The sequence below is a fragment of the Rattus norvegicus genome, chromosome 8 (genome assembly GCF_021556685.1).
Source record: "Rattus norvegicus strain SHRSP/BbbUtx chromosome 8, alternate assembly SHRSP_T2T, whole genome shotgun sequence".
Lineage (NCBI taxonomy): Eukaryota > Metazoa > Chordata > Mammalia > Rodentia > Muridae > Rattus > Rattus norvegicus.
Genome location: NC_141541.1, coordinates 91,953,993 through 91,964,714, shown reverse-complemented (window position 1 = coordinate 91,964,714; position 10,722 = coordinate 91,953,993). Strand labels below are relative to the sequence as shown.

At 42.9% G+C, this 10,722-nt stretch overlaps 1 long non-coding RNA gene across 1 annotated transcript; it reads left to right on the top strand.

Annotated features, from left to right (window-relative positions):
* Positions 1–8,068: 8,068 nt before the first annotated feature.
* Positions 8,069–10,722, top strand: LOC102554276 (uncharacterized). Its single transcript, XR_015627362.1, has 3 exons — positions 8,069–8,792; positions 9,474–9,670; positions 9,891–10,722. It is a non-coding gene; the product is annotated as an uncharacterized LOC102554276 (long non-coding RNA).

Here is a 10,722-nt window from a genome sequence, read left to right as displayed (position 1 = left end):
GGATCCCAAGGGCTGCATGCATTTGAAGAAAGAAGCTGTCTCCATCCTCAGGCAGGTTTGCCAAGTGATGTTCACCAACAAAGACACAGCGTTTCTTTTTTCTCTCTTTAAATTCTGCTTTGACTTTTGTTTTTGTTGTTGTTTTTGTTGTTTGGTTTTTGAAAGAAAGATAAAGAACATAAATTTGGGTGGGATGGTAGTTGAAGGAGGGGAAAGAATATGTTCAAAAATATATTTTACGGGGTTGGGGATTTGGCTCAGTGGAAGAGCGCTTGCCTAGTAAGTGCAAGGCCCTGGGTTCGGTCCCCAGCTCCGAAAAAAAGAAAAGAAAAAAAATATATTTTATGGAAAATGTTTTCCATAAAATTTTTTTAAGAATGTGTGTGGCTACATACACAAAAACACAAGGACAAAAGTTCACCCAATGCTTTCTCTCCTTCTGTTTCAAAAACAGAGTAGAGACACAAGCTTAGTAATTCCTTTAAGGGCCATAGATTCAAGATTACGTTGCTATGTACGCAAGGGCAGAATTTCAACTCTTGGCCAGTACTCACTGCCCTCTTTGCCAGCACGCAAGGTGGGATCCTAAGGTGGGGACAGCAGGAAGGATCATGACTTATGAGGGACTAATATCAATAGGAGGGAACCATCTCTGTTCATGGGGAACCAGGTATTAACGAGCCAGCTTTTGATATTGTAATCTTATTCAGTAAATCAGGATAAGTGTTGATTCTCAGATTCATAGGTTTTAGGATCAAATGAGACTCAGTTGATATAAACATGTTTCATGGGTCAAGTCACGTTATATAGCCAAGCTTAAATTTAAGAAAGGCAAGAAGTTGGCTATTTAGGGGATATGAATCTATGATGTCATCACAAACAATTCTTATCAATGGCACCTGGATGAAGGCTAGCAGCTGGGGATTGTAGGGAAAGCTAATGATGATGGAGATATATATATATATATTCCTCATCCCTCAAAACTACATACCTGAGAGTTGAGGATGGACCTGCAGTTTGGGGCTATCTCAGGAACTTTTACAGTCTTGGAAAAAATTATTTTATAGATTTCTTTTATGTCAGAGTATGGTATGTTTCTATAGTATATAAACCTCCTTCTTTTTTTCACTCATGGATGTTGATTCTGAATTTGGAAACTGTTCTGACTTTTTTTTTTTTTTTTGGTCAACTTGACAAAAGCCAGTGTCATCTGAGAAGAGAGACTTCCATTGAGAAAACGTACCCAGTGTATTGGCATGTGAGTAAGTCTGGAGAATTTTCTTGATTAATCAATGATTGATGTGGGAGGCTCCAGCCCATTGTGGGCAGTAATACCCCTAGACAGATTATATATGGTCCTGGGTTATTATATAAAAGTGTGAACAATCCAATAAGCAGCATTCCTTCATGGGCTCTGCTTCAGTTCCTGCCTCCAGGTTCTTACCTTGAGTTCCTGCCCTGATTTCCCTCTTCAATGGACCATCAACTCTAAGCTGAAATAAACCTTCCTAAACTTGCTTTTCGTCGTGGTCTTTGTCACAGCAATAGAAGCCTAAGAGCCACACAAAACGATTAGTTGTCTGTCTGTCCAGGGGGAACTTCATCAAAGCTCTGTGGAATGAGGCTGAGGTCTCCACAGTAGTCCTACTTAAGAACAGCTCTAAGACGTAGGTCAGAGTGGGTAGTGTTGCTAATCAGTTTGTGACATATTATAGTGTGGACTTTATAAAGATGGATTATTATACTATAAAACTACATGTAATCTGTCACCATGTGATCTAGCTAGTTTTATCTTAACTTGATACAAGCCAGAGTCACCAGAGAGAAGGGAACCTCAGTTGAGAAAATGCCTCCATAAGCTCTGGGGGTAGGCAAGTTAATTAGTGATTGACGAGGGAAGGCCTCGCCCATTTTCAGTGGTGCCATCCTGGGCAGCTGTTTCTGGGTTCTGTAGGTAAGCAGGCTGAGCAAACCATAAGGAGCAAGCCGGTAAGCAGCACTCCTCCGTGGCTTCTACATAAGCTCCTGCCTTCAAGTCTCTGCCTTGCTTGAGTTCCTGTTCTGACTTCCTTTGATGATAACTGTGATTTGGCAGCATAAACTGCATAAACTTCCTACATTCCTTTGGCTATGGTATTTCATCATAGCAATAGTAACCCTGACTAAGTCACCACATCTTCAGACTAAGTCGTCTGTGTTCTTTCTGTTGTGTTTTAAAGTTAATCTCTGGGTCTCGAATGGTGTAGGGGGCTTTTCCCTGAGAACAATGGGAAGAAAAAAATTGTAGAAATTACCATGAGCAAATGTGAGAAAGAGCAAAGAAGATACTGAGGGACCACGTATGTGGGAGATGTTGCTCTGCTGTGCTAATGCTGTCTAATGCTGTCTAGCAGCTATGATTTCGTCAGACACAGGGAGGCGATCCATATTCTCCCTCACCTTCTAACAGCCCAAGATGGTGCCAGACTACAGCTTGTTAGCTCACACAATTGTACATCCTTCCCGCTCTTCCCTGGCAGTTTCCAAGCGGTTTATCAGCAAGTTGTCTTTCTGATAACCACATTAAAAAAAAAAAACCAACAACTTAAACAATTAACTGCATGTAATTCTTTTTCTGTATGCATTCTGATTATACTTTCCTTTTTTATTTTGTAGATGGTTTATTCTTTCAGAGCTTTTCCAGAGGTGTTTTACTTTTCCAGAGGTGTTCAGGTTTTTGTGTTTGTTTTAACCTCTGTAGTAATTCTGATCAGTGTATCTTTATGATTTTATGCAAATCATAAATAGGGATGTTGGGCAGAGCAAAGAATCCTTCAGAACTCTCCTGAAGTCTGTCCTCTGTATTCTTTCATTTATTCATCGAAAACATGTTTGCTAAATCTTAAATGCCAGACCTCTTGCATGATACCATTGACTGAATGGTGAGGAATCCATTGGTGGTCCCACCTTTGTGGCGCTTCTGGTCCAAGGATGAGGGAAAGGAATTTAATTGCATTCTTTTTGATGTACTCAAATACCTGACAAAAAGCTAGTCCAGGTTTATGGGCAGAAAGGGTTTGTTTTTACTTAAGTTTCAAGGCACAGCCAACTATGCTGGGAAAGTCATGGCAGCTCTGGGCTGTGGCTGCAGGACTGTGAGGCTACACATTCATACTCTGGGGAATCAAGAACCCAGCTGGGCTCTAGGTCTCCACTCCCACTAACTCCACCCCTAGCGACCTGCTTCCACCACAAAGTCCAGGCTCTTAAAGGTTCCACAACCTCTAAACGCAGTGTCAGAAGCTAGGAACCAAGATTTTAAAGACAGGAACTTGTGGGGAATATTTTATATCCAAAACCATAGAAGACAGAAAAATAAAGAGAGCTAAGAGGTGAACCTGAGAGGACTTCACAAAGTCTTTGACCTGGAAGACAGGACGGCAAAGAGAGGGAGGTCAGCACAAGCAGAGAACGACTAGCTATAGGACATTACAGGTCAAGGTACAAAAGAGGTCCAGGTAGTGTGAGAAGTCAGTACATTTAGAAGTTAGATCTTTGTTGAGAGAGTAGGAGGAAGCTTTGCAAGGCTCTGAACAGAGGTAGTCTTGTACGTTTTTCATCTTTTTATTTGTTGGGTTTTTTTTTATTTTTTTATTTTAAATATTTTCAAACAATATGTTTTGAACATGCTTTCCCCACCTCCAGCTCCTCTCTACCACCTACCTACCCAACCTCATGTTCTTTCTCTTTCTCCTAAGAAAACGAACAAGAGTCAAAATATAAACTTACAAAAGTACATCAACAAGTCAATAACAAAACAAAAAGCACACAAACCCCCACGAAGTTCACTTTGTCTTGGCTAACAAGTCCTGGGTATGGGGCCTGCCTTGAGATATGATTGGTAGTCCCACGAATACAACACTGGAGAAAACAGATTTTTTTCTGTTACAGCATATAACAATTACATATCTCTTGGGTGGGTCTTTCTGTCCACTCCTCCTTGCCAGTGTTAAGATTTTGAACCTGTGTGGGCCATATGTGGGTCATCACAATCTCTGTGAATTCATATGCCCATCAGTCCTGCTGTGTTTGGAAGAATCTGTTTCCTTGGAGTCTCTACTATCTCTGACTTTTACAATATTTCCTCCACCTCTTCCAAATTGATCCCTGACACTGTGAAGGGAGAGCTTTGATGAAGACAGTCTACTGATAGCCAAGTACTCCAGTGTCTCTCACTGTTTGCAGATTGGTCGCTTGTGGATCACTCTGTGTTAATTACCACCACTACATGAAAAAGCTTCCCTGATGAGGGTAGAGAGAGGCATTGATCTATGGGTATAGCAATATGTCATTAGGAGTTATTTTATTGTTACATTTCATTCTGTTAGCAGAATAACAGTAGAGGTTTCCCCTTCGGTTTATGACCTATCCAGTCTCAGGCTCTTGGGCATTTCAGTGTCAGGTACAGTTTCGATCTCATGAATGAACCTTAAGTCCAATCAGAAATTGGTTGGTTACTCCCATTATATTTGTGTCACGATTGCAACAATGTACATTGCAGACACATCACTGTTGTTGGTCACAGCTTATAAGTGGATGATATTAAAGATTGCCTTTCTACTCCAGGAGTATGTAGAGTGTCTTCTAAGTTAAAGCTTCTAGTTTGTCACCAGCTCTATCTATCTCAGTTTGATGACAAAAGTAACTGCCTTTTCCTGAAGACTTAGAAATAGTTCATGGAACAAAATCTCCAAATGTTGTGAACCCTCATTTAGGACACAGAAGCATTACATTCAGTCTTACCTGTTACATTGCTCTAGGCATCCACTCCAATCTTAATGCCCATATCCTTGAAAGACTCGTGAGTTGAAATCTATGCTACTATTAGAAGGTAAACCCTTGAACACTGTTTAAGTAATGTGGTGCGGCCCTCTCAAATGGAATTTGTGCCCTTATAAAAGAAACCAGGAGCCCCCAAGGGCTTCCTCGGCCTCTCTACCATATAAGGTACCACTGATGAACTAGAAAAAGACTCAACTCCAACTCAAATCTGTGAATATAGGCTCAAGAACTTAAAAAAAATACCCTCCTTTTATTTACAAAATACCCAGTCTCTGGTGTTTTGTTACAGTAGCCTGAATGGATTAAAACAGTGTCCAGATGAGATTTTTGCCCTATGAACTAAGAAAAACTATAGTTACATAACCCAATAAATACAGCAACGTGAGTTTAATATACAGCACAATGGTAAGTAAGCTGTCCTGAGCTCTTTGTACACACTAATATGCTGGCTCAGGAAGAGGGCTGCCTACAGGCAACTCATATCTAAATATGTTTGTCCAAAATCGTCTTCCAAGGCTCTTTGTCTGGAAATGGATGAGTCTTCTTAACTTAGTGAGAGGGGACAAGACAGCGAAACAGCCCAAGATAAAACCATGGTGCTCCTGAGAACTAGAGGAGAAGCCATTTTTAATAGAGGTTACTGTTGTTTATCCCATGATCTAAAAGGAAGAGGGAACCCAAGGTCAGGCAGCCGTTGCAAACTCACACATGGAGAAAAAGCTTAATTAAAAGCTATAAATGTCTGGAGGACTGTGAAATATTATTTTCCCACTAGTTCTTTATAAAGTAAATATGATTCTTCAAAGGGGAAAAACAGAGAGAAAGGAAAGAAAAAAAGAAAGAAAGAAAGAAAGAAAGGAAGAAAGAAAGAGAGGACATAAAGGAAGGGAGAGAAGAAATAAAGGAAGGGAGAAGAAAGGAGGAAGGAAGGAAGGGAGAAAAGAGAGGGGAGAGAGAGAGAGAGAGAGAGAGAGAGAGAGAGAGAGAGAGAGAGAGAGAGAGAGAGAACGAACAAAAGGCTGCAGCTGACAGCTTCACCTTCCCAGGCTGGTTCACTTTTCCCATCTGGCTTCTCCTTGTTGGGTCTGATGTGATGATATCATCTCCATTGTTGCCTTTAAAAAAGAATCTGGAAGCCTCACCCCAGGGGACACTGCTCTGTACAGCCTTCTCTCTGGGGAACTGCAGCTGACTGTCAACAGGGCTTCCACTCAGTCTCTGCCCAGTGTTTTGCATTCAACCTTTCTGCTGTTACTTGTTTTGTTTCTTACTTGGAAGCTGCACCTGAGGGAACACTGCTCTGCCCAAGACTCAACTCTACTCCTTCCCTCCCCATGCCCCTCTCCTTTTTTTTTTTTTGACTTGTTATATATTTAATAAACTCACTCACTCAAAACTAAAAGTATGGGGGCTGAAGAAATCGCTCAGTAATTAAGAGCACTTCCTATTCTTCTAACAGACATGAGTTTGATTTCTAGTCTCCATGTAGGGCTGCTTGGCAATCATCTATATTCTAGCCCCAGGGGATCTGACACCTTTTTCCAATCTCTCAAGAAATCTGCACATATGTGGGGTGCAGAGCGGGAAGGGATGTCTTTTAAAAAAATAAAAATAAAAATGAATGTGTACGGTAGGCCATTCCCTAGACTGTACATAACATTCCTTTTCTGAGGAGGTAGCTTAAGTTATATCCATTACTGAGCAAGACAAAACCTAAAAGCCTCCTGTAAAACACTGCTCCTAGGCAAGTATTGTACAAGCTTGTTGAGGCAGTACCTTTCAAAAGCTTGTGTAGATAGCCACCTTATTATTCTTGTCTTTCTCAGAGTCTAGTAGGGCTCTTCTGTCACACACAGAGCAAAGGGACTTTAGAAAGAGTTAACAAAAAGCCAAGGGCCTTGGAGTTAGGATTTTAACCCAGACCTTCTGGGGAAAGTGCTCAAACTTTATGCTTCAGAGCAGCACGGCACCGATGCTTGCTCCTTTTGGACTTGCTGGCTTGGTGGCAGGTTACTTGGCCACGTGTTCTTTTACATATTCAGGGTTATGCCCCACATTCCAACAGGCTAACATAAGAGCCCAGAGCCTCACCTCACCTCGTGGTTCTCATTTATTCCCTAGCCCTAGTCCAGGGGATTTACCTCTCAGAATTTCCTACTAACTTCCGAGAAAGTCACATTTGCCATCTGCACTGTAAGGATGTGTGTAACTAGACCAGGCCAGTAATAGAAACTGTGTACGTTGTCAGGGCCAGAAACAGTACCCCAGTTACAGCGACTGTGTCAGCATCTCCAGAAGGACGCCTCCACAAATTGTCCCTTCTTTGCCTTTAGGTAAAGCGGGTGGTTTGTATCCATAGAGTTTGTTTTATTTCCACAAATGTCAGACCTATGTACCAAGTGCTGGCTGCTATGTATCAGAGGTCACTATGCAAGCTGAAATGTAAAAGCCGCACGGTCCTCGAGGACTGTCTGCTTCTTTTTCTTGTAACTACTTTCCATCCCTCCCCCTGCTCCCTCTTTCCTCTCTTCCACTCTTTTCTTTCCCCTTTTAAAATATCCATTAGGCAAATTCTTGAACCAAAACAGATGAGCCAAAAATTGTTAAAAGAACAAATTAAGTGTTGGGTGGGGATAAAATCAATCAAACCAAGTGAACACGACTGGAGAGGGAGGGTCTGCTGAACTGTAGACAGTTGTGAGGGTCAGACCAAGGCGCTTGGGAGGGTAGTAGGAACCTGTCAGAATTTTGTGCAGGTCATAGTATTGCCAGAGCTGGCTTGGAGGATGGAAAGGACTGGAACATTTAAGAGTTGAGGATGAAGACAGACGAAGTTCACCCAAGTCAGATCAGAGTCATTCAGTTGGCACTAAAACCAAACAGACCAAAACACCACCACCAAAAACAGGGAGGCCAACGCATCTTATTAAGCATGTGGATTCTACTGGGAAACACTCCACTGTCTTCCTTAAGAAACCGGTGGGAGAGAAAAGGAGGAAGAATGAATTGGCGAATGTATCCCCTCCTCTCAACTCCCCCCACCCACTAGACAAATGTATGCTGCTGTTGTGCATGGCTGCTCACATCGCCTTCTCTGCAAGGTCTGTGGTTCCAAAAAACCACAAACGGCTACAAAATAACAAACGGCTCCTGCTCATTTATTGAATATAATGTAAGTAGGGGAGGGGTGAGCTTTGCTACCCTAACAGACAATGCTGCAGAGAGAAAAACGGACGAACAAACAAACACCAAAAAACCCAGGAGAACTAGAAGCAGCCATGAGCAGTGCTGTTCAGGCAAGGGAGGTTTCCAAGGTCTCCTCTCACCGAAGGAGCCTATCCTTGCGACCTCAGCTCCCCCATCACCACCCCTGGCTTATTTCAGAAACTTAAGCCTGGTGTCCAATGAACAATTTACTGTTTTGACTGAAGCAGGTGTGAATAACTGAAAGTTGTCTATAAGAAATTCTGGGGACCTCTTGCTCCTGTCAGGTTCTAGTGGTCTCACTTGAAGCAATGTGTGGCGCTCTATGGCCTACCCTGTGGTCACTCAAGAAGGTAGACAGAGAGGAAGAGAGAAGCGTAATCGTAATCGTGTGAACTCGGAGGCAGTCGAATCTGTGGCTAGCTTCCTAACAGGTACAAAACAGGAGTGGTTTCTCATTTCTCTGAAACGACATCAGGCTTGTGTTCTGGATAAAGTTGCCAAGTGGGCGGGCCTAGGTATAAAATAACGAGGCAGAGATTTGAGGCCAACGTTAGAACCTACTGAGCACTCAGAACAGTGCTACTCCTTCAGACGACTCCAGAGATGACGCCAGTGTCCAGGGTGGAAGTTCCTTGCAGCAACTGACTGGACGGTCAGTTTGCCACGGAGCGCTCTGTCACTACGCAAACCTGCTGCGCCCCATCTCCAATGCTGTTCTGTGGAGGAGCGGAGCAGGAAGAGAGTGGAAGGAAAGCAGCTTCCAGGTACTTATCTGACAAACTAGATGCTATCACCGGAAATGTCCGGACAAAATACCAAGGACAGTTAGCATCTTTTTAGGGACCCAGCTGGGATCTTTCGTGTGTTATTCCCAGAAGTGTGGTAAATTCAGGAGAAACTGCAGTACCATGGTACATGTTTGGGGCTTGAAAGGCATCCTCTGCTTTGTGTTCCCGACCCCTCCCCTCTCCCGCCCCTTCACTGATCCATCGGTTTAATCAACTGATCTATTTACACAACATCATTTGTACTACCTCATTTTTTTTCTCAGAGTCTGGAAGTTTGGTATGTGCTAGGCTGAAGGAACAAGCTTCGGATGTAGACTTGGGCATGGAGGCTCTAATAAGTGTCCATGGTAGACGCCACTCCCTGCCTGTTGTCACATGATTTCTGGAAGAATTGTCTGCTGGGAAAAGGCTCTTGGATGTCTGTCTGCCTTTCCCCCGCACTTCACCTGCTGTATCTTTTTAGCCTGAACTGATCTCACTTGTGCCTGTTTGCTTTTGTGGTTTTAGCAGGAAGTCACCACCATGAGTGCAATTATGTGCTGATTTCTGTGAATTCTTCCAGCCAGGCAGTCATCAGATTCGGAGCTGCTCCTTTCTCACCGTCCTTTACACTTACAATCAAGCAGCTGATAAGTTCCCCTTTAACCCGGTTTTCAGGAGTTTATTGAACAGGCTTCAGAACAAAGAATACCAAGGTGAATAGAGACAAAGGAACTACAGAGATGTGGATAACAACATGTACTGCTCATGCAGAGAACCTGAACTCCGTTCCCAGCACCCACGTCCCTCACGACCACCTCCACCTCCATCTTCAAAGTCTCTGTAGATACCCGTACTCATGTGCACGTACACAGGTATGTAAATGCTCACACACATGTTCACACACATACACACAATCTAAAATTTTTTTTTAATATTTAAAGACAGGATAATAAATTTTTATTCTAACCTTACAACTCTCCTTGAGTTTAATATATGAGGATTTCATTATCTCTCTATAATATTTTTAATTACTGTACATTTTGAGATATCTGTAGTATCTAGCTTGAGTTTTTTTCTTTTTTTATTCTGAAGATGGTCAAGAATGAGCATCTCGATAATTACCAAAATTTCGTGCCTGACTGATGAGTTTTTCAAGTGCTGTGCTGTGATTTCCTTCACCTTGAACCATGCCCGTGACAGAAGCTGCTCAGATGTTTGTAAGTTGCGGGAAGTTCATGGGGTTGTGAGTCTCGTCAGGCCCTTCCCATGGCTGTCTGAGCAGTGAGCGACTGCAGGGCTGTGATGAACAAGAAGCCAGCACCACTGAGGCAAAGACCTTTGTTTTATTGGGACTATGGACGGTGGTTATCTAGAGCTGAGAAATTAGCAGTGATTAAGAGACCAGCATCACTGAGGTAAAATCTTCTGAGAAGTCTTTCCTCAAGGTCAGCACACAGAAGTTGTGGCCCGGAGTAAGCCAAGTTTGTAGTTTGTTCTTGCAGCTGACCTTGGTAATGTGTAAGAGTTTGGAAGGTGTTCTGAAGGAATGAAGGGTGAGAGGCCAGGAGAGTCCACTGAAGAAGGTGTAGTTTCAGTTGAAGTAGAAGCGTCAGGGCTGAAGGAGTCATGGAAGAAACCTGAGGCCTGGAACCCTGAGGCAGTGTCAGAGTGCCGGAAGAGACTCCAGGAAGCCACTAGTGAAGGTGCAGCCCAATTGCCATAGAAACCCTAGCAGTTTGGAGAACCCAACAATAGATCGTGAGTTGTGTGAAAATAGAGAAAGTGAGGTAAGTCCAAGCATGCACACATCCATTCTCTCTCTGCTTGGTGGATATGACTAGCTGCTCCAAGTTCCCTCTGCCATGATTCTCCCACAGCGATGGACTATATAACCTGTCAGCTAAAATAAACCTTCCCTCTCTCT